We start from the raw sequence: 25370 nt of genomic DNA, 5'->3' as shown, positions 1-25370 counted from the left end.
TGTGACGACATTAACTCGCCGCGTGGAAGCTACGCGGCCGGCGAATGCTGAACGGCGGCAGGCTTTTACAGCGCGCGGAAGACGATGCGATGAGGACGACGATCGGTGTCCCTCGCCGACAAGTTGGGGCCATCAGACGCGTGGGAAGTTTCCTTGGCGTTTCCCGCGTTTTCGTTTCTTCCGGACTCCCCGAGCGCTCCCCGGGGGGGCGGGGATGCCGTGGGATCGCCGGATGAATTTAGGCCCAAATCCGGACGAAATCGAGGAACCGGGGGCGCGACTGGGCCGAATTTCGCCGTCCGGATGGAAAAACGGCGTTCGGGGGCCTCGTCGGGGAGACGAGTGGAGATGCTCTTAGCTGCGCGGGATTCCATCAATCATTTCTATGAAAATCCTTTCTGCACTACCAACTGCCGATAAATATGCTAAGAACCTTCTAATCCGACTTCAGCATCATGCAAGTGTAAAAGATTTAGAGGGATAATATATAATACCTTGATCTCAAGTCTCAACTGTTGAATGAGAAATGGCCGCTTTAAGTCAATTAGGGCATCTCCAGCGGCGCGACATAAACGGACGATGAGCGACCGTTTGCATCCGTTTTGACCGAAAATGCGTCTGGCACCCTCTCCAGCGGCGCGACACAACGCAAAGTGACCGGGCCATCCGCGGAGACGCAAACCTGACCCAAATATGCGCCAGGTTTGCGTCTCTGCGGACACTGCGCGAACGCGCAAAGTGTCCGCTTGCGTTTCCACCGGGCCCGCCTGGCAGCGAGTCTGCACCGAGGGCACCGCTTCGGCGGTCAGCGCTTCCGCGTCTGCGCCGTAGCCTTCACCATCAATGGCGCGGCTGCCTGTTCTGCGCGCGCACTGGCGGGCGGCGGCTGGGCTTCTACGCCGCCTTCAATTGCATTGTATCCCGCGCGCGGCCACCCTTAAAAGTCCACCGGCCGCGTCGCTCCTTCGCCCACACCACACCTCCACTCGCACCACCACCACCGCAGCGCCATGGGGAAGAAAAACGACTTCGAGGCCTCCGGCAACGGCACGAAGAAGATCCCGCTCCCCGTCATGGTGGGGAGGCTCATGCACGGCAAATGCATGCCGTGCGACGACACCTGGTCCGGCGTGCAGCTGCCTGGCGGCTGGCGGCTCAGCTGCCGCCGGGTGCCCATCCCTCCAGTACCTGCGCATGAGCCTGATCGAACCGCGGAGATTGATACGCGTACAACACGCGTCCGTTGGGAACCCCAAGAGGAAGGTGTGATGCGTACAGCGGCAAGTTTTCCCTCAGTAAGAAACCAATGTTTATCGAACCAGTAGGAGCCAAGAAGCATGTTGAAGGTTGATGGCGGCGGAGTGTAGTGCGGTGCAACACCAGGGATTCCGGCGCCAACGTGGAACCTGCACAACACAACCAAATTACTTTGCCCCAACGTGACAGTGAGGTTGTCAATCTCACCGGCTTGCTGTAACAAAGGATTAGATGTATACTGTGGATGATGATGTTTGCAGAGAACAGTAGAACGAGTATTGCAGTAGATTGTATTCGATGTAAAAGAATGGACCGAGGTCCACAGTTCACTAGAGGTGTCTCTCCCATAAGAATAAGCATGTTGGGTGAACAAATTACAGTTGGGCAATTGACAAATAAAGAGGGCATGACCATGCACATACATGTTATGATGAGTATTGTGAGATTTAATTGGGCATTACGACAAAGTACATAGACCGCTATCCAACATGCATCTATGCCTAAAAAGTCCACCTTCAGGTTATCATCCAAACCCCCTCCAGTATTAAGTTGCAAACAACAGACAATTGCATTAAGTATGGTGCGTAATATAATCAACAAATATATCCTTAGACATAGCATTGATGTTTTATCCCTAGTGGCAACAGCACATCCACAACCTTAGAACTTTCATCCTTTGTCCCAGATTTAATGGAGGCATGAACCCACTATCGAGCATAAATACTCCCTCTTGGAGTTACAAGCAAAAACTTGGCCAGAGCCTCTACTAGCAACGGAGAGCATGCAAGATCATAAACAACACATAGATGATAGATTGATAATCAACATAACATAGCATTCATTATTCATCGGATCCCAACAAACGCAACATGTAGCATTACAGATATATGATCTTGATCATGTTAGGCAGCTCACAAGATCTAACAATGATAGCACAATTAGGAAAAGACGACCATCTAGCTACTGCTATGGACCCATAGTCCAGGGGTGAACTACTCACACATCACTCCGGAGGCGACCATGGCGGTGAAGAGTCCTCCGGGAGATGATTCCCCTCTCCGGCAGGGTGCCGGAGGCGATCTCCTGAATCCCCCGAGATGGGATTGGTGGCGGCGTCTCTGGAAGATTTTTCGTATCGTGGCTCTCGGTACTGGAGTTATTATCGATGAAGGCTTCTTATAGTCGCAGAGGTAGGTTTAGGGGCGACGCGAGGGGCCCACACAACAGGGCCGCGTGGCCAGGGGGTGGGCCGCGCCGCCCTGGCGTGTCGCCGCCTCGTTGCCCCACTTCGTATCTCCCCCGGTGTTCTGGAAGCTTCGTGGAAAAATAAGATCCTAGGCGTTGATTTCGTCCAATTCCGAGAATGTTTCCTTACTAGGATTTCTGAAACCAAAAACAGCAGAAAACAGTAACTGGCTCTTCGGCATCTCGTTAATAGGTTAGTGCCGGAAAATGCATAAATATGACATAAAGTATGTATAAAACATGTGGGTATCATCATAAAAGTAGCATGGAACATAAGAAATTATCGATACGTTGGAGACGTATCAGCATCCCCAAGCTTAGTTCCTACTCGTCCCGAGTAGGTAAACGATAACAAAGATAATTTCTGAAGTGACATGCCATCATAATCTTGATCAATACTATTGTAAGCACATGTAATGAATGCAGCGATTCGAAGCAATGTAAATGCAATGAGTAAACAATTGAATCATATAGCAAATACTTTTCATGAATAGTACTTTCAAGACAAGCATCAATAAGTCTGGCATTAGAGTTAACTCATAAAGCAATAAATTCATAGTAGAGGTATTGAAGCAACACAAAGGAAGATTAAGTTTCAGCGGTTGCTTTCAACTTGTAACATGTATATCTCATGGATATTGTCAACATAAAGTAATATAACAAGTGCAATATGCAAGTATGTAAGAATCAATGCACAGTTAACATAAGTGTTTGCTTCTTGAGATGGGAGGAAATAGGTAAACTGACTCAACATAAAAGTAAAAGAATGGCCCTTCGCAGAGGGAAGCATCGATTGCTATATTTGTGCTAGAGCTTTGATTTTGAAAACAAGAAACAATTTTGTCAACGGTAGTAATAAAGCATATGTGTTATGTAAATTATATCCTACAAGTTGCAAGCCTCATGCATAGTATACCAATAGTGCCCGCACCTTGTCCTAATTAGCTCGGATTACCTGGATTATCACCGCAATACATATATTTTAACCAAGTATCACAAGGGGTACCTCTATGCCGCCTGTACAAAGGTCTAAGGAGAAAGCTCACATTGGATTTCTCGCTTTTGATTATTCTCAACTTAGACATCCATACCGGGACAATATAGAAAACAGATAATGGACTCCTCTTTAATGCATAAGCATTTAGCAACAATTAATATTCTCATAAGAGATTGAGGATTGTTGTCCAAAACTGAAACTTCCACCATGGATCATGGCTTTAGTTAGCGGCCCAATGTTCTTCTCTAACAATATGCATGCTCAAACCATTCAACTCCTGCTAAATCGCCCTTACTTCAGACAAGATGAACATGCATAGCAACTCACATGATATTCAACAAAGAGTAGTTGATGGCGTCCCCAGGAACATGGTTATCGCACAACAAGCAACTTAATAAGAGATAAGATGCATAAGTACATATTCAATACCACAATAGTTTTTAGGCTATTTGTCCCATGAGCTATATATTGCAAAGATAAAGAATGTAAATTTTAAAGGTAGCACTCAAGCAATTTACTTTGGAATGGCGGAGAAATACCATGTAGTAGGTAGGTATGGTGGACACAAGTGGCATAGTGTTTGGCTCAAGGATTTTGGATGCATGAGAAGTATTCCCTCTCGATACAAGGCTTAGGCTAGCAAGGTTGTTTGAAACAAACACAAGTATGAACCGGTACAGCAAAACGCACATAAAAGACATATTGTAAGCATTATAAGACTCTACACCGTCTTCCTTATTGTTCGACCCTTACTAGAAAATATCTAGACCTTAGAGAGACCAATCATGCAAACCAAATTTTAACAAGCTCTATGTATTTCTTAACTAATAGGTACAAAGTATATGATGCAAGAGATTAAACATGAGCACAACAATTGCCAAGTATCACATTATTCAAGTTATTATACCAATTACCACATGTAGCATTTCCCGTTTCCAACCATATAACAATTTAACGAAGCAGTTCAACCTTCGCCATGAATATTATGAGTAAAGCCTAAGGACATATTTGTCCATATGAAACAGCGGAGCGTGTCTCTCTCCCACACAATGAATGCTAGGATCCAACTTTATTCAAACAAAACAAAAACAAAAACAAACCGACGCTCCGAGCAAAGTGCATAAGATGTGACGGAATAAAAATATAGTTTCACTAGAGGAACCTGATAATGTTGTCGATGAAGAAGGGGATGCCTTGGGCATCCCCAATTTTAGAAGCTTGAGTCTTATTGAAATATGCAGGGGTGAACCACCGGGGCATCCCCAATCTTAGAGCTTTCACTCTCCTTGATCATATTGTATCATCCTCCTCTCTTGATCCTTGAAAACTTCCTCCACACCAAACTCAAAACAAATCATTAGAGGGTTAGTGCATAATCAAAATTCACATGTTCAGAGGTGACATAATCATTCTTAACACTTCTGGACATTGCACAAAGCTACTGAGATTTAATGGAATAAAGAAATCCATCAAGCATAGCAAAACAGGCAATGCGAAATAAAAGGCAGAATCTGTCAAAACAGAACAGTCCGTAAATACGAATTTCTAAGAGGCACCAGACTTGGTCAAATGAAAATGCTCAAATTTAATGAAAGTTGCATACATATCTGAGGATCACTCACGTAAATTTGTAGAATTTTCTGAGTTACCTACAGAGAATTCAGCCCAGATTTGTGACAGCAAGAAATCTGTTTCTGCGCAGTAATCCAAATCTAGTATGAACCTTACTATAAAAGACTTTACTTGGCACAACAATGCAACAAAATTAAGATAAGGAGAGGTTGCTACAGTAGTAACAACTTCCAAGACTCAAATATAAAATAAAAGTGCAGTAGTAAAATCATGGGTTGTCTCTCATAAGCGCTTTTCTTTAACGCCTCTCAGCTAGGCGCAGAAAGTGTGTATCAAGTGTTATCAAGAGACGAAGCATCAACATTATAATTTGTTCTAATGATAGAATCAAAAGGTAACTTCATTCTCTTTCTAGGGAAGTGTTCCATACCTTTCTTGAGAGGAAATTGATATTTAATATTACCTTCCTTCATATCAATAATAGCACCAACAGTTCGAAGAAAAGGTCTTCCCAATATAATGGGACAACATGCATTGCATTCAATATCCAAGACAACAAAATCAACGGGGACAAGGTTATTGTTAATCGTAATGCGAAAATTATCAACCCTCCCCAAAGGTTTCTTTGTAGAATTATCAGCAAGATTAACATCCTAATAACAATTTTTCAATGGTGGCAAGTCAAGCATATTATAGATTTTCTTAGGCATAACGGAAATACTTGCACCAAGATCACATAAAGCATTACAATCAAAGTCATTGACCTTCATCTTAATGATGGACTCCCAACCATCCTCTAACTTCCTAGGAATAGAAGCTTCGCGATTTAATTTCTCTTCTCTAGCTTTTATGAGAGCATTTGTAATATGTTTTGTAAAGGCCAAATTTATAGCACTAGCATTAGGACTCTTAGCAAGTTTTTGTAAGAACTTTGTAACTTCAGAGATGTGACAATCATCAAAATCTAAACCATTATGATCTAAAGCAATGGGATCATTATCCCCAATATTGGAAAAAAAATCAGCAGTTTTATCACAGGCAGTTTCAGTAGTTTTAGCAGTTTCCGGCAGTTTTACAGGCTTTGCATTAGAAGTGGAAACATTGCCAACACCAATTATTTTACCATTGATAGTAGGAGGTGCAGCAACATGTGAAGCATTAGCATTACTAGTGGTGGTAATAGTCCAAACTTTAGCTACATTGTTATCTTTAGCATTTTCTTATTTCTCCCACCTAGCACGCAATTCGGCCATCAATCTTATATTCTCATTAATTCTAACTTGGATGGCGTTTGCTGTAGCAAATGACTTAATATCTTTATCTACATTAGGCATAACTTTCGATTTCAAAAGATCAACATCAGCAGCAAGACTATCGACTTTAGAAGCAAGTATATCAATTTTCCCAAGCTTTTCTTCAACAGATTTGTTAAAAGCAGTTTGTGTACTAATAAATTCTTTAAGCATGGCTTCAAGTCCAGGGGGTGTATTATTGTTGTAAGAATTCCCATAAGAATTACCATAACCGTTACCATTATTATAAGGATATGACCTATAGTTGTTACTAGAATTGTTCCGGTAAGCATTGTTGTTGAAATTATTATTTTTAATGAAATTCACATCAACATGTTCTTCTTGGGCAACCAATGAAGCTAACGGAACATTATTAGGATCAATATTTGTCCTACCATTCACAAGCATAGACATAATAGCATCAATCTTATCACTCAAGGAGGAGGTTTCTTCGACAGAATTTACCTTCTTACCTTGTGGAGCTCTTTCCGTGTGCCATTCAGAGTAATTAATCATCTTATTATCAAGAAGCTTTGTTGCGTCTCCTAGAGTGATGGACATAAAAGTACCTCGAGCAGCTGAATCCAATAAGTTCCACGAAGAAAAATTCAGTCCTGCATAAAAGGTTTGGATGATCATCCAAGTAGTCAGTCCATGGGTTGGGCAATTTTTAACCAAAGATTTCATTCTTTCGCATGCTTGGGCAACATGCTCAGTATCCAATTGCTTAAAATGCATTATGCTACTTCTCAAAGATATAATTTTAGCAGGAGGATAATATCTACCAATAAAAGCATCCTTGCATTTAGTCCATGAATCAATACTATTCTTAGGCAGAGATAGCAGCCAATCTTTAGCTCTTCCTCTTAATGAGAAAGGAAACAATTTTAATTTTATAATGTCACCATCTACATCCTTATACTTTTGCATTTCACATAGTTCAACAAAATTATTAAGATGGGCAGCAGCATCATCAGAACTAACACCAGAAAATTGCTCTCTCATAACAAGATTCAGTAAAGCAGGTTTAATTTCAAAGAATTCTGCTGTAGTAGCAGGTGGAGCAATAGGTGTACATAAGACATCATTATTATTTGTGGTTGTGAAGTCACACAACTTAGTATTTTCAGGAGTACCCATTTTAGCAATAGTAAATAAAGCAAACTAGATAAAGTAGATACAAGTAACTAAATTTTTTGTGTTTTTAATATGGAGAACAAGATAGTAAATAAAGTAAAACTAGCAACTAATTTTTTTGTGTTTTGTTTTAGTGCAGCAAACAAAGAAGTAAATAAAAGTAAAGTAAGACAAAAACAAAGTAAAGAGATTGGAGGTGGAGACTCCCCTTGCAGCGTGTCTTGATCTCCCCGGCAACGGCGCCAGAAAAAGAGCTTGATACGCGTACAACACGCGTCCGTTGGGAACCCCAAGAGGAAGGTGTGATGCGTACAGCGGCAAGTTTTCCCTCAGTAAGAAACCAAGGTTTATCGAACCAGTAGAAGCCAAGAAGCACGTTGAAGGTTGATGGCGGCGGAGTGTAGTGCGGCGCAACATCAGGGATTCCGGCGCCAACATGGAACCTGCACAACACAACCAAATTACTTTGCCCCAACGTGACAGTGAGGTTGTCAATCTCACCGGCTTGCTGTAACAAAGGATTAGATGTATAGTGTGGATGATGATGTTTGCAGAGAACAGTAGAACGAGTATTGCAGTAGATTGTATTCGATGTAAAAGAATGGACCGGGGTCCACAGTTCACTAGAGGTATCTCTCCCATAAGAATAAGCATGTTGGGTGAACAAATTACAGTTGGGCAATTGACAAATAAAGAGGGCATGACCATGCACATACATGTTATGATGAGTATTGTGAGATTTAATTGTGCATTACGACAAAGTACATAGACCGCTATCCAGCATGCATCTATGCCTAAAAAGTCCACCTTCAGGTTATCATCCGAACCCCCTCCAGTATTAAGTTGCAAACAACAGACAATTGCATTAAGTATGGTGCGTAATGTAATCAACAAATATATCCTTAGACATAGCATTGATGTTTTATCCCTAGTGGCAACAACACATCCACAACCTTAGAACTTTCGGTCACTGTCCCATATTTAATGGAGGCATGAACCCACTATCGAGCATAAATACTTCCTCTTGGAGTTACAAGCAAAAACTTGGCCAGAGCCTCTACTAGCAACGGAGAGCATGCAAGATCATAAACAACACATAGATGATAGATTGATAATCAACATAACATAGCATTCATTATTCATCGGATCCCAACAAACGCAACATGTAGCATTACAGATAGATGATCTTGATCATGTTAGGCAGCTCACAAGTTCTAACAATGATAGCACAATTAGGAGAAGACGACCATCTAGCTACTGCTATGGACCCATAGTCCAGGGGTGAACTACTCACACATCACTCCGGAGGCGACCATGGCGGTGAAGATTCCTCCGGGAGATGATTCCCCTCTCCGGCAGGGTGCCGGAGGCGATCTCCTGAATCCCCCGAGATGGGATTGGCGGCGGCGGCGTCTCTGGAAGGTTTTTCGTATCGTGGCTCTCGGTACTGGAGTTATTATCGACGAAGGCTTCTTATAGTCGGAGAGGTAGGTTTAGGGGCGACGCGGGGGGCCCACACAACAGGGCCGCGCGGCCAGGGGGTGGGCCGCGCCGCCCTGGCGTGTCGCCGCCCCACTTCGTATCTCCCCCGGTGTTCTGGAAGCTTCGTGGCAAAATAAGATCCTGGGCGTTGATTTCGTCCAATTCCGAGAATATTTCCTTACTAGGATTTCTGAAACCAAAAACAGCAGAAAACAGCAACTGGCTCTTCGGCATCTCGTTAATAGGTTAGTGCCGGAAAATGCATAAATATGACATAAAGTATGTATAAAACATGTGGGTATCATCATAAAAGTAGCATGGAACATAAGAAATTATCGATACGTTGGAGACGTATCAGAGATCCGGCTCAGGAGGCGGTATCTGCCGGCGGACCTCCGCGCCGATCCGGCGTACGCCATCGACTCAGAGCTTTGGCGTACGTATCTGTCCACGGAGACGGATAGGAGACGAAGGGCAGGCTTCATGGGCGACAGGGATTATCCCTTCGGCCCTGCATCGCCAGCTCGTATTCAGCAGGTGCCGACGCGTCGTCAGCAGGCGCCGACGTGATGTCAGCAGACGCAGCACAACGACCGCGAGGACGACGACGCGTACGACGACGACTACGTCAAGGCGCTCGAGTACCATAGCGAGGAGGTGAAGGACGACAGCGTTGTCGTCTTCCACGAATGGCAGCAGGCCATGGCGGAGGGCCGGAACTTCGACTTCCCGGAGAACATGACGGACGACGAGCTGGCGAACGTCGCCGTCCTCGTCTCCAAGTACGACGCGCCTGTGCAGCCGCCGCTTCCCCGCTACGCCACCGTCGTCATGCCGCCGGGCCTGTCGGCGGATGAAGCACTTCGACAGGCGCTCCTGGACTCGGCGGCGCCTCCTCCACCGCCGCCACCGCCGCCACATCCTTATCCCTGGGTGCCTCCTCCACCGCCGCCACAGCCTTATGTCTGGGCGCCTCAACCGCCGCCACAGCCGCAGCCCTGGGCGCCTCCACCGCCGCCACAGCCGCAGCCTCCTCAACCTCGAGCACCGACGGCGCGCCCGGCGTACGCTCCCCCGGATGGCTACTGGTCGTGGGTCATACCGGAGCTCATCGTGCTCGGCAGCGACGAGGAGCAGCACAGCGACGATGAGCAGCAGTAGGCGTTTAGGTTTTTTTTATGTTTTAAATATGCAAATTATGTTTCATGTTTAAAGAAAATGATTCGTCCTAAAAAAAATGCGTCGTGCCGCTGGAGCCACCTCCGACGCAAACAGACGCGCGATCGATTTCGACCAAAAGGACCGATGCAAACGGACGTACGCAGACGCTAAAATGCGTCGCGCCGCTGGAGATGCCCTCCCCTCGTAAATTGCTACTGTATGTAATACCCATTAAACTTTTGTTGTTTTTGGATACTCTAGATAATGTATGGGCAAGCTTAGATCTCAGCCGACTGAGATTTAATAAATCTCAATCGGCTGACGTCATGACTGATCGATCACGAGGTATTCATTGCTCTCTTTCCGGCTAACTTTGTGTGTGCGTTTTCATGTTCTCTTTGTTTCAACTATGCTTGAGCTGGTATGTGCGGATTTCTTTGTCATGGGCTGTCTCGATTTAGTTAGCTTGGGCTAACCAACAACTAGCCCACAAATAAGAAATAAGGCCCCATGGCAACAATGACAAACAACTGGTCCATCCTCTTTACTTGTAAAAAAATCACGTGGGGGGCCATGATGTTTCCATGGATGTAAAAAAACAAAACTGAAGAGAGAAATATTGCGTTCTAGAAAAATCTTAGTTGCAACCTATCTGTAATTAAAGAATTATGAGTGCGAAAAAATTCAGTTGCAACCTATAGGTGTAATCAAAAAATCTCAGTTGCAACCCATGTGTGACTAGAGAAAATCTCAGTTGCATCTCATGTGCAACTGGAAAATTTCAGTTGCAACCCAAACTAGAAAAAATTCAGTTGCAACTCATGTGCAACTAAAAAATGTCGGTTGCAACTCATGCGCAACTAGAGAAAATCTTGGTCGCAACTTACATGCAATTAGAATTTTTTGAGTTGCATCCATATGCAATTGAAAATATTCTAGTTGCAACCCACATACAAAAGAAAAAATTCTAGTTGCAATTCATATGCAACCACAAAATCTCAATTATAGCTTGTGTGCAACTGGAACACAGTTACAACACAACGGCATCTATAAATCTTAATTGCAACTCATGTGCAACAAGAACACAGTGACACCACAACTACACAACTGCAACTAGGTTATCACTCTTGTCTCTGCACAGAGGAATGGTTTGTTTAAAGGTTTGGCTGATAATTTGGTGGAACATGGAGTGGCTATACTGCAATATGTATATGATACAATTCTCCTGATACAGGATGATGTGGAGGGTGCAAGGAACTTGAAATTGCTCCTGTATATCTTTGAAATTATGTCTGGCCTAAAAATCAACTTTGAAAAAAGTGAGACAATGCTGATACTTGATGACCCAGCTAAATTGCAAGATTATGTGGAGCTGTTCAATTGTCAAAGAGGAAAGTGGCCTATTAATTATTTAGGTACTCCTGTTTGTGCTAGAGACTGACAGTGGTTGAGCTGCAATTTATTGAGGAGAAAGTAAAGAAAAGCATGGGAAGCTGGATGGGTGAATCTATGTCTATTAGTGGAACACTGATCAAGATTGATGCCTGCCTATCTAACATAGCTATGTATCAAATGTCTATGAGATTACTTCATAAGACAACTGTTGAAAATATATCAAAACTCATCAGAGCTTTCTTTTGGGTTGGTGATGCAAATAAAAGAATATACCACTTTGTTAAATGGAGATGGATATGTAAGCCTAAATGCAAGGGTGGGCTAGGGTTTAAGGATTTGTACAAATTTAATATAAGCCTTATGTGCAAGTGGTGGAAATTGGAAAATGAAAAAGGACCCTGGCAGGATATCATGAGGAAAAAGAATACTTGGGAGATGCAGGTGTAGTTGTCAGAATCATGATTCTACGACTTTATGACCCAAATTAAGTATAACGATTCAACGATTCTGCTAGATAGAATCTAAAATTTTATGATTCTAAAAGTTAAGATCCTAAGATTTGCGATCCTATTATTGAGATTCCGATCCGATTCAAAATCACGATTTTGACAACATTGGATGCAGGGTATTCACTGTGCTAGACATGGAAATGGTGACTCTCCTCTTTGGTCTGATCTGCTACATGTAAGAGATATCTACTTGTGTGGCAGGAGAATAGTTGTTGGAAATGGATGCAGAACTAGTTTCTGGGGTGATGCTTGGTGTGATCACTCTCCCCTTAAAGACAAGTTCGTTGAAATTTATGAAATTTGCAGTGAACAAAAAATATATGTGGCTGCTGCTGCTCAGCTAGGTTGGAGATTGTCATTCAGGAGATGGCTCTCCGATGATATACAAATACAGTGGCGTGGTCTTGTTGATGTACTGAACCAGGAGACTTTATCTGATGTTGTAGATAAACCAAAATGAAATGGACTAAGAATGGTCAATTCACAGTGAAAAGTCTGTACAAACACCTGTGTAGGAATGAGATGGACAGACCTTTCAAGCATCTTTGGAAAAGCAAAATTCCCCTGAAAATCAAAGTGTGGTTGTGGTTGATCTGGCACAACGCTATAGCCACAAAAGATAATTTACTAAAAAAAATTGGACATGAGATCCGCTTTATCAATTTTGTTCCACACATGAAACCATTTTGCACATTTTCTTCTCTTGCCCTGAAGCTAAATATGTCTGGAGCTTGGTGGGCATGGCTGTTGGTGCACCTACTCACCCTGGATCGTTTGCCCAGTACTTTTGGTGGATGCCATAGTTCTCTCAGGCTAGTCGCAATGTCCAGATCGCTGGCATGGCATCTATCAGCTGGGCGATTTGGAAAACACGTAACAATTTCTGTTTTGAGCGAAAAACCCTGAAAAATCCTACTAATCTAATCTGCCTTTCTGTTGCCTTTATGAAATACTGGGTAGGTTTGCAGTCGACCGCCGATGCAACACAGCTCCAGCAAGGTGCGGATGCACTCCGTAATCTGGTCATGGGTGCTAGTGCTGGTACTGGAGGAAATGTTGCAGACACTGGCGTGCGATGCTTGACAAATCAAGCTGATGCGGACATGAAAGTCGATGGAGAAGAAGACGCTGATGATATGGATGCGTGAAGAATCCTTGTGCAAAACTCTGATATCTGTGTGGGCTTCGCTTTTGGTTATTTGTAGCCTGTTGATCCTGAAAAGCAAAAAAGTTGGTTAAAAACTTGTCGTAGTTCCGGCTTGTGGTCATGCCGACAATTTTTTCGTTACCAATGATAATGAAAATCGTTCCCCGAGTGGATCGCTTTGAAAAAAACTAGGTTATCACTCAATATGCAAGTGTGACAAGAGGTACAATTTTGTACTCTTAGCTGCTTGAACACGTTGCATTAGAGAAGACAAAAAAAAAATCAGAGAGCAAAGACCGGAGTGCCCACACCACCCGAAGTGCCAAACTAATGGAACGTGTGAAGCTCATGGCCGGCCTAGCAGAGAAATAAAAGCTGGAGAACCTTGCATGGTATAGTGCCTCTGAAATGTACTAGATTTAGATGTGCGCCTTGGCGCACGATCCCGTGGAATTCGTACATATTTACACTTTGTATACAAATGATGGAAATACGGTTTTATAAAACGAATTTGAAAGATGAAATTAGGATAAAACACATGGGATTTGATGGCAGACTTGAAAAGCCACCTATAGATGCTTTATGCTCAATTATTCCAGATAACATCCTCTGTCATATCGCAGCTGCTGGCATAGAGTTAGCCGATGCTTATTCCTCAGATACCGTTATTGCAAAATCACGAAGAAAGTAGAAAACCTTATATACAATCGGAAAATATAGCAGTATTTTGAGGCTCGCATTGGCTCACCGTCCCGGTGAACAGATTGTAAAATGCTATATTAAGCATCTCTACAAATCAATGGTAATAAAACATAGATGGCAAAAAAGCTACCCAATGGTTGCTTGCTCGACTAACAACTGCACTGAGACTTCTCCAACGGAACTATGTATATGACATGCAGATGAGGGGAATGTCAGCACCACTTCGTCCTTGGTGGGTGTGTTGCTAATCGCCTGAGAAAGTAAACCATTCTATCAACATTATATTAACCACATATGAAAGTCTACTACTCCATTAATAAAAGAATGTCTCAACCTTATCAAAATGTGGATGTATCAAAGGGTACAACCAAATTTTAACAAAGTTGAGGCATCTTTTAATGAATGGAGGGAGATGTAATAGGTAAAGAACACACAGACAATTCTTGAGGCAGCGGCATGACATAACCAGAAATTTACAATTCTCTGTTTGAATGCACATGCTACACACAAGTGGCAAAAATATATTACATCAGGTACAAATATACCATCCTAAGGTAACAGCAGCTAAGTACATAGAGGGTCCCAGTCGTGTTCACAATAGAGCTGCTAATTATTTCTTACAAATAGCCTAACACGAAACAACAAACACAAACAAACATCAGTTGGGAGTCGGGTTCCAATTGATTGTGTCATCTTCATCTAACCCATAGCAGCCAGAGAACTGCTCACCTTTGGCAAACTCGGTCTCATATGGCTACACCCCTAAAGGTTTTGAGGATGGTAGTTGAAAGCCAAAAAAAACATCAATCTTGAACTGCACAATCCAATCTAGACACTACAATATGGCATATCAGGATTCATACAAATACAAAAATACTGGAAAATGTGTAGTTAACACCGAAGATATATATCCTGAAATAGATATGTTGCGACATGTTTGGCCAAGGTGGAATGCATATCATGCATAAAGTTATTGACATATCTAAATTTGAAGGTACAAAGGAAGCAGAATGTGGTGCATAAACAGCCTGAGCCTCATATATTTTTATTTGAACAATATTGTAGTTTCACAAAAAACACATGGAAGTAACACCAACCCTTGCCATTCAGATTAAGGTATCAAGAGATCAACTATTTAACCAGAAGTAACTATATGAACACACCCAGAAAGCTCAGAATATACTGACATGAGTTCTAAATAATCGATTCAAGAAAGAAGAATAAAGCACTGGTAATTGAGTGAGTATATAGAGGGTGATTCTGAAGCAAATAGTTGTGGTGTAAAAAGGAAAACTAATATATTTACCTCTCTGCATTCGAACTGAAGATATCATCCTGGTGGAGAGGCAGGCATGTTTCTTCAGCATGTCCATCAAGATCTTCCTGACAGGTAAAGATGGAATAATCAAAAATAGTCTAACATTATTTCTGTAAACCTACTTGACAATATTATATGGTTAAGTCGATACAAAGCATTCCTCTTAAAGAACATCCCATGGGAAAGTAGATCTAAAAAAACGGGAGAGTTGCTAGCAAAGAGTTACCGAAATGACGCAAGCATGCTTGTTCCCTTTTACCTTCTATGTCATAATTCAGCATGTTACTTATCATCGCACAAACCAAGTCTCTCACTGTATTTTCTCTTTTTTACACTAAATGTCAACTACAACTCTGCTTTGATTTTTTTTTCTTAAATTCTAATACAGTACTGTTTCAATGTAATTGGAAGACATACAAAAAACAGACCAAGATTTTTCATTCCCTACATTGATACCAGAAGTGTGTACCCAAACCTCTTGTCAGTTCTTATTTTCTGGCATTTGTAACTATGGTTTAACAAAAGGCTTGTCATTGACTTTTATTGCATCCTATTTTCTTCTCATAAAAATAGCAAGAAATAACTTGATTCGGTCAAAGCTAAAAAAAACACCCACCTATTCAAAGCCACGACTTGCAAAATTTGACAGTCGGTACATGTAAAAACTCTAGAAAGCATGAGACAACTACCATATTACAACTGATGTTGCTTATCAAGATGAAGTGAGGATGCAGCCATCTATGTGTCTTATTCCATTTCTCCAATAAAATAAAAAAAATATGTACCAATAAGCATCAAACATGTCATCTTGTGCATATGCCAATAGAAGGGAAAAATATGAATAAGCATTAGGAGACAACCCAGACCCGCTAAAATGGTGCCATACTACAGGGATACACATAGTGCACTTAGAATCGCATAAAGAGTTTGCCTCTAAGATTATTAGTACATATCGCAGCGGCATGCTGCTTCCTCCACCACATTGCAATGCAAAGAGAAACAATAAACCTGCAGGTCCTCTCCATCTCATAGATGCACAATTGCATGCAGATCAGAAACCAGAATCATGTATTTCATTTTCCTTGACACATAGGGACCCTAGAATATACCTTGACCTAATGTCTTCTGATTGCCGAAAAGATTGTTTCTTCGAGCAGGACTTCCAACTTAGTAACCTTGCAGTCTCTTGGGTGGCAGGACTTCCAACTTAGTAACCTGCATTTGTAAATGAGACTGATCAATTTTTTATCGCCACTCCTGCTGCATGCACATTATTAAAGCTGATGCTTAGTACCAAATTGTACAGAACACAAAAAAGGAAACTTATTTAAAACTCACTTAATAGGAGAAGCGATCACAGCATAGAGTACCAGATAACCATACTTATTCAGCACGAGCTACCACACTAATGCCATATCAAATCCATCATTCCTTCGTAGAAGAAAGATGTGTGTGGGTTTATATGAACTTCAGCAAGTAATGGTAATTAAGAATTGAAATGCACAAACTAAATAAAACAGAATTCTGTGCCAAAACAGTAGATGCATGGATCCTAATAGATTACACAAATAACCTAAAAATTAAAAAATACTAAGCTTGACTGCATCAAAATAGTTCGTAGAAGTAAAATTATGAGCACACCTAAAAAGCTTAACTGTCGAGATTACTAACACGCAGACAGCTAACTAAGTTGACCAGAGAAAAAGAAAGATTAGATGGTCTTCCAATACTAAGATAAGTAGGCAACATGAAGTAGTTAACAATGATGGTGACCCCGTTGCACGCCTCTTGCTGAGCTTCCCGGCGCTGCCAATTGATGTTCCTAGACTCCTCCTTCCTCCCCAACTCCTAGAGCTCCTTGGTGTACATACTGTTAACACATGCAACTGACTGTAATTATATCACGTAGATTTTCAGGTACATACCTAAAGAGCGAAAAAACATAAACTGCATAAGAATAAAGAAGAATACAAAGAAGAAGACCACGGGCTATTTATGATCCATGTGAAAGAATATCTGATTGTCAAGTAAAGAAAGATATTTTTTCTATATAATGCATATATGGTGGTGCCATATATCAACAACCAAAATGGTAATGATGATATGTATATAAAGCTTTCTCTATACAAGAAATACTCGTAAACCAAGTACAACATGTCATTTCTTGAGTTTTTAGCATAAAAAATAAAATAAGACTGCAATTTATTTACCTTCAACTGTTAAGCACCAAAATAAAAGTGCAAATATATTGCCATCGGCTAACTCCCAGAACTGTACCATACACCATGTAACCTGTAGGTGACAAAAGATTATTCAATAGGCGAAAAATTCAGGGGAAAATAAGAAATGTATAACACAAAAGGATAGGGTGACCTACTATTATTCCTTCCCTGCTAACTGATACATTGTAGACAATGATAAAAGCGATCAGCGCCTTATCGCTAGTACATTGGGTGACACCAAGCTTTCTAGCTGCATCAAGGACATTGTTTTAATATTTTCCGTGAGCTAAGGTGAACAATGGTGAACAAAGAGAGACCAAACCTGGGATCATGCATATGCGCGTCGAGGATGTTGATGAAGCGGGAGTGTAGCAGCGTCGTGAGATCGATGAGAAAAGAGTCATGGGAGGCGGAGGGATGGGGCTGGTTGCAGAAGACAAGACGTCACGGTGCTGCAGAATCCATCCCGGCAACCCCTCGTCCTGATGCCATCTTCCTGTTGCCCCCTTCTTCTCCCATGTGCAGCGCCAAGGTAGGGATGGAGGAGGTGGAGCCTAGCCGGCCGCCGGCTCTGCAACGAAGAGGCCCCCAACTGCCGCAGGACGTGGCGGTGGGACCCAAACCCCTGCCCTGTTCGTCATGTTCCCCTGCCTCTTCAGGCCGTCGCCGACCTTATCCGCACTTCCATCCCCACTGCTGGCTGGATGCTCTGTCGTGCTTCCTCCATCCCAGGAGTCCACATCCCTCGTGATGATGTCCTGTATAACTAACAAGCACATGATTATCTTTTTGCAAGATTCATCTACATATATACAAGGATACAAAGCAATATTTATCATCGAATATTGGCTATCAAGATATGAAGGGATGCAACGACCAATATTCATATAAGGTAACTTGATACACCATAAATAATGGTAATAGCTTGCCTAATGTTGTTAAACCAATAATCTTAGATTGAGGTATATTTCACCAAAATAAAAACAGAGCAAGTTTACAGCTAGCAACATTAGCTATGAACATCATATGAAGTGCGTCTGCTAGGCTCTTATAGATGTCCTTATAAATTCAAACTCTATTAACCTTCCTGCAATGATCTCCTAATAAAGTAGTTAATTTTCCTGCAATAGAGACAACAAACACAGACTTAGATCGACATTTTAGTCAACAAAGATGTTAAGTGAGAATCATATTGTCCTCAAGAAAGCGTGTGCGCTCACGCGTGGCACTCAATTAACGGTGATAGGTTTCTACGTTCAAGGTTGAAAATTTCAAGCAATCAATTTGCATGAGCAAGAATAAATCAATACTAAATATTACCCTAATAAAGTAGTTAATTTTCTAAGCAAAACCAAGAAATAATAACCGGAAGCTGGGTACTTCATCTTGTAGCTGGACTGGACAGATGTTCCATGCAAGCGGGGCTGCAGCAACCACCCGCTTCTCGTGCAGACCACCGAAGAGGAAGGACAGGCGAAACAAATTACCAAGATAACTACAATATAAAACAAATACTCAGTTTCATTTTGCACTGCGTAGAAAAATTCTTAATTGAGATGGAAAGTAGAATGGAATCCGTTTGGACAAACTATATTAGAAAGCATTGTAGCATGTGTACTTTAGTATCAAAACGGAAGTAAAAAAATTGTAATTGGAAGCCTCAGGTTTTTGGCCGCCTTGGAAAAATTTAGGGACACGCCTTGGCACGCTGGCCTGTCTGTTACACTAATAAATGTTTTGTAAAACACTTTGTATTAATGTCAAGATCATTGTAAACCAAAGAAATTGTAGTCTAGTTTGAGCCAGATCATTGTAAAGGAAGTCATTATAGACAAATACTGATTATATATGCAAGTCCATATAAGTTACCGAATAACTGATTAATCAGCATATTTCTTGTGGGTATGATATGCTAGATGATAAGAATGAAACATCATCCTGAGTCTTGGTAACCGACTTTGCACAACTTGATAATACTTGCTCCTTGTTCTCAGCTAATTGACCAATACCCACATTATTTAAATATCATCAAGTTTACTAACCAAATACTTCTCCTTTCAGTTTATACACCAAAGTACATAAGCAAAGTTTGAAATAATTGGCCAGCATGTAGCAATGTAACCCATGAACCAAATGTCTGCATGCTATTATTGGTCTAAGAATCATGCGCGCATTGCCTTCACACATGGATGCGTTTTGTATAAAGATAAATTAAATACCAGGCTATCCACCTACGATGAAGACGAAGAACACAACCACTTTTACTTACGTTCTGCAGCGTCGAGTCACCCAAACCCTGACTATCCACCTACAATAAGCCCTGAGAACAACAATGGCATTGGAGTTTAAAGCAGGCAACAAAAAATACTTCTCAAACCAGCACACATGGCTGCACGTAGCAAGAAACCATGATGTGATCATCGATCGGAATTTGGGAAGGTACCTTGCTGGGCGCTGACAACGGGTGTGGCGGCGATTACAACAGAAATCTTAGGACAGACCTTTGGATGCATGCACAGCCAAAATTTTATTCTGCCCCACAAATTGCAGGAAGCAAGTATCAGGCACACACAATCTTCCATTGGTAGGCAGCACTACAATTTTAGAGGTCAACACATCAGGCAAATTCTTGGAATGGAGATCAGTACAGAGGTGTATGCAAAATTAAAACAAGCTTCAGTTCAGTAAACCAGTAAATCCACAGGCCTCCATCATGGCCGATGACGATTGTCCAGCAAAACCGTAGGCTAGCAATCGAAATAAATATCAAGCAGGTTCCAAGGACAGGGCTGCGTCATGCCGGAAACATAGCAAGTCTGTTGATACCGTTTAATTCAGCGAGTGTAGTTCAGGAAGAAAAACTTCCTTTTGGCTAGAGGAGATGTGTACTAACTTACAAACACTTATGCTCTTTGGCCATCAAATCTATCATTCTTGTTTTTTTTGTTTCTTGTGGCTCGAAAGCTAAGAGCAGTAAACTTGTAAAGTGAACTGGGCTCAATATGTAGTATACATAGATAAGTTGAAATAATTATACCTGCATCTCTAACTGTGGATAGGAAAGGCTGCACCTCATTAGCAAGAGATCCTAGTGGAGTATCTTGAAAGCAAGCCTGCATTTTCATACATAAGAAAATGAGAGTCCTTCAAAAATACTCCCTTCGTTAACTATGAAGAGAACACAACCCAACAGGCCAATGCACGAGAAAGGATGTGCAAGGACTAACAAACATATCAGAGAATAGAATGCAAGTACTACATATTTAGATAATCTGGAAAACCATCTAACATGACAGAATCAGCACGCCTCACCTAAAATGGAATTCTGTGAAATGAGTGTCTTTCTTCAGGCACTGAACCAAACAAATTAGTTTGCTTTCCTTCTTTACATATTATAACACCTGGTTCTCCTCCTCGGGAAAAAGGAACATTCAGTTCTCATGTGTATTGCATGGAAGAAAATGAGAGAGAAAAGCGAGAACACGGTAATCTGTAATGTTAAAGTAGCATTTTCCAAAATGTAATATAGAATAACCAACTGCAAATCATATGACCCATATATATATATATATATATATATATATATATATATATATATATATATATATATATATATATATATATATATATATATATATATATATATATATATATATATATATATATATATATATATATATATATATATATATATATATATATATATTCACATGACAGGGCTCCAAATACGCATGGAAAAGCCGAGCACATGACAGAGAACTTACCATACAAGACATCAGACCCTCGTTGTCGCAAGACCTTAAGGTACAAGTCCAAACTGCCTTGAGTTTCTAGTCTAGAAGAATAAATATTGTCACCTGCAAACAAATGTGACCTTTTGGTACCTACAATTATATAAAATTGAAAGTGAGAGAACTTGCTGCTCAAATTAAGAGCTTTTGAGAAGAAAATGTCCATAACAAAAGGAACTTAAGACTGAACAAAGCATGGAAATTGTCATGTTCCAAACTTTCACCTAGCAGTACACTAAAACTGGAGCAAACAAACAAAACAATTAACTCAGCCACATTGAACAATATGATTTCTTTCCTTTTATTCATCATCTCAAGGATAAGTGCATATTCCGCTAGACTAATAATGTTGTTGTCTGTTAGCTCATAAACTGAACTATGTACCAACCTAAGAAATATTGAGACATAAAAAAAAATGAACAAGTAAAGCACCATACCAAATAGAAAAAGACATGTAGATATGGCAAGGTCACCATGGCCAAAGGTACTACTGGATCAATGAAGCTTATATGCAAAGATGGTTTTTTAGAACAGACACCAATACAGATTCCAGATCAGACCTGCTAATGCATGAAAGTGAAAAGGCAGGAGTAAGTGAAAAGGCAGGAGTAAGTAAAACCTACATGCCTAAACAAAAGAAAACATCTGAATAGATACATCCTTTACAAAAGTATTCCACGGTAGAAACTTTGTGAAGCATAACAAATATCATCAGTTCGGGAGGAGCTATTCCCTGCGGAGGTGGCCAACCCAATTTTGGCAGCGGGAGAAGTTGGAGGAGGTAGCTGCGCCGCACGCCCTTGCGCCATTTCCGGGATGCTTCCTTCTCCCTTGCGCAGAGGAGACGGAGCTTGGCCAGCAACGACGTCTAATGGTAGGATCCTAAGAGAAACATAGTTAGTTCAGTTCTTATCAAATGCAAATATGTGCATTGCACAACCAGAACCCATATTTCCAAACTTGTTGCAAATATCTAGATCTACAATTCGAGTTGATTGTGTGTAAAATATAGAACCCTAATTCTTGTGTATTGTATTCCATGACCCTTTGGGGGTATATATAGAGGTACAAGGGGGAGATAGACTTGGAGTACAAGATGATCTAAATCTAGTCTAATCTCAGCCGTACATGTATTCTAACATCCCCCCTCAGTCGTAGCGGGAGTGAAGCGAACGCTTGCGACTGGAGAAGTCCTACGCTCCCGTCGCTTCTCCTTCTTGTCATCATCGGTGTCCCCTTCTGGTTCCTTCTCTTCCCTCCCGCAGTCACAGCGGGAGTGTCGTGGACGCAAGTGACGACGCGGACGCTGTTGACTGGAGTTTTTGAGTTGCCGTAGACGTTTTCTTGATGTCGATGTCGAGGTAGCCGATCATGATGTAGCCGTGGTCGAGATGTGGTCGATGTCGTAGTCGTCATGTGATGTAGCCGTATTCGCCGAAGGCGCAAAAAATTGCGCGTTTTTGGTCGTAGGGTTTTAGGTTTTGTGCGGCGGCGACAGCGGTTCTGCGGCGGCGGCGGGTTTTTGTCATAGCGCGGCGGCGGCAGTGGTTCTGCGGCGGCGGTTTTTGTCGTAGTGCGGCGGCGGCAGCGGTTCTGCAGTGGCGGCGGGTTTTTGTGTTGTAGCGCGGCGGCGGCAGCGGATCTGCAGCGGCGGCGGGATTTTTGGTTGTAGGCGACGGCTGTGTTGACGAAGTTGTCGATGGAGACCATGTTGATGTAGACCTTGGCGATGTAGAACTCAACATAGATGTTGGCGTAGTCGTACGGCTTGATGTAGACGGTCGGGTCGATGTAGTGTAGATCGATGCAGTGCAGATCCTGGTGATGACGAAGTCGCGCGGGCCAGTTATGGCCGCGTTTGCCGGTGAAGATTGCACACAGGAGACGCAGATCGGTCGTGTCGTTGCTGAACGGCAGCACGTCCTTTTTCCTGCATCTACGTGCATGCATGTTGATGTTGCTCCCGATGACTCGGTTGCTTGGAAGCGCGCGACTGCCTGCAAGGCAGCATGGACGGGCGTCGTGCCGTCGTGGAAGGCGGCTCCATGCGCTCCCTGCGTGGCGTGAGGTAGATCGGATCGAAGCCGGACGCGGCTCCGCGTGAGCTGATTTGTCGATGTAGAAACGTTGCCGATCGAGCCGATGCTGTAGACGTATAGGTGCTGGCGTTGGAGAGGACTCGGATCGAGTCGTATGGACATGCGGCGTGTTGTCCTGCAGGAGACATCGATGTGGAGGCGAACAGATGCGCTGTCCGCGTGGGATCCTTGCCGGTGGAAGTGCCCGGCGGCCGTGCATCCAATATGGACGGGATCTTGGAGCCGCTTTAACTGAGAATTTCACCGGCGAGAGTATTGAAGGGTCTACGGATTTTATTCGTGGCTAATTGATCTAATCTATGAACTAGGAAAATTCGAAATTTGGATCTAATCTAAAACTAAGAACCGATCAGATCTTTGATCAAAACCGGGTGCCGCGCCCCCGAGGAGAGATCTCCCCGGGGGCGGCGCGATGCGGAAGTGGTGGGAGGACCTAGGATCGGCGCCGTGAGGCTAACCGCTCTGATACCATGTGTAAGTTATAGAACCCTAATTCTTGTGTATTGTATTCCATGACCCTTTGGGGGTATATATAGAGGTACAAGGGGGAGATAGACTTGGAGTACAAGATGATCTAAATCTAGTCTAATCTCAGCCGTACATGTATTCTAACAGATTGGACCATATTTCAGAAAAACGAAATTACTGAGTAAACAATGGAGCAAAGATAAGACATAGTTTCCTTGCAGGATTTTTGCCAAACACCTTCTACGCAAAGATAAACCAAAACCTGCACAAATATAGATGAGGATCTATATATGGTGATCAGAGAGAGGGGGGAGAGGGAGACAAAGAGGAGGGGAGAAGGGGTATGGACCTGTAGGTGAACTTATTCCAGAAGGGAGCTCCACCAGCCAGCACATACATGAAAAGGGACGTGGTGGAGGTAGAGGAGCTCGGTGACGATTGGAGGCGCGGGAGTGCTGGCAGAGGGGGTGGAGATGAGGGTGTGGAAGAAGAGGGCAGCCTGGTAGGAGGAAGAGTGGCATGGGAGGTGGAGGGGAAGGAGGAGAAGAGGACGAGCGAACTCGTGCGGGATTGGGGAGGAGCAGCCATGGGAGGGGATTGGAGGAGGACGAAGAAGGGGGCGATAGGATTGGGGAGAGGATGCGTGCTCGTGCCTGACCTTGTTCGCATCGGCGAGCGTGGGTGGTTCGTGGCCGAGCAGGAGCCAAAGCAGCCGCCAGCTGGCGCGGGTGGGTCGTGGCCGAGCGGGTCACGCCATGCTCCACCAGCGGCGCCGCTCCCCCGCACTGTGACGCGCTCCACTGCGTCGGCTCCACCGGGGGCGCCTCTCCGCGCGCTCGCGACGCGCTCCACCGGCGACGGCTCCACCGGCAACGACGCTCCTCGGCGCTCGCGACGTGCTCCACCTGCGGCGGCGCCGCTCCCGCTCTCAACCGGCGGTGCAGGGAGAGAAGGAGAGGGAAGAGAGGTGTGCGGCGGTGGGGATGCGGGCGCGAGGAGAGAGGAGGAGAACGAGCGAGGCGGCCAGGGATTGGGTAGGTTTCCTACCGGAAGCGAGGGATTGGTGGAGCGCAACATCGGGCCGAGCGGGCTTTTTAGCGACCCATGGATAAAATGCGGGTTCACGGGAGGGCCTCACGCCCTGGACGGAACGGCCGGCCGAGATCGCTCCACATCAGCTCGATCGGACGGCCCAAAATCCAAACGTCTGGGAGAGCCCCATGGGGTGCAACAATTATACCTTTAGATACTGGCTAATTGACATATTGGTACGTCCGGTGAGTGTCCCATATGTCATCAAGGACCTGAGGATGTTAAGCATCTGCTTTTTCAATGCCAGGCGGCAAGAGATTTGTGGAGTTCTCTAGGTATGTTACACCTAGTTGAAGAAACGGCTCATGAGAATAGGTCTGGCTCGGTAATACTGGAGACTTTACTACGCAGCCAAAATTGTACAATGCAAGGACTTGATAATGTTGGTCTGAAGGAAACGGTGGCAATAACTTGCTGGTACCTTTGGTGGTTGAGAAGAAGACGCACCCACAACGAAGCAGTCCCTCCGATCAATCGCTGCAAA

The 25370-nt window shown here is 43.1% G+C and overlaps 2 long non-coding RNA genes across 14 annotated transcripts; both read right to left on the bottom strand.

Moving 5' to 3' along the window:
* Window positions 1-14353: 14353 nt before the first annotated feature.
* On the bottom strand, window positions 14354-15229 carry LOC139830478 (uncharacterized). Its single transcript, XR_011742565.1, has 2 exons — window positions 15203-15229; window positions 14354-14658 (listed from the first exon to the last, which is right to left on the bottom strand). It is a non-coding gene; the product is annotated as an uncharacterized lncRNA (long non-coding RNA).
* LOC127292921 (uncharacterized) lies at window positions 15230-24866 on the bottom strand. Of its 13 annotated transcripts, none has more exons than XR_011742555.1 (12): window positions 21665-22219; window positions 21201-21320; window positions 20749-20849; window positions 20474-20549; window positions 19880-20030; window positions 19706-19756; window positions 18803-18931; window positions 17759-18194; window positions 17592-17686; window positions 17425-17506; window positions 16324-17139; window positions 15230-15279 (listed from the first exon to the last, which is right to left on the bottom strand). It is a non-coding gene; the product is annotated as an uncharacterized lncRNA (long non-coding RNA). The 13 variants fall into 13 exon arrangements; XR_011742557.1 differs by having other exon boundaries at window positions 15230-15275; XR_011742558.1 differs by lacking the exon at window positions 15230-15279 and adding an exon at window positions 24453-24866 and having other exon boundaries at window positions 16016-17139; window positions 21665-22109.
* Window positions 24867-25370: the final 504 nt, after the last annotated feature.

Source organism: Lolium perenne, chromosome 4 (assembly GCF_019359855.2).
Source record: "Lolium perenne isolate Kyuss_39 chromosome 4, Kyuss_2.0, whole genome shotgun sequence".
Lineage (NCBI taxonomy): Eukaryota > Viridiplantae > Streptophyta > Magnoliopsida > Poales > Poaceae > Lolium > Lolium perenne.
This window is presented reverse-complemented; position numbering and strand designations above follow the sequence as displayed.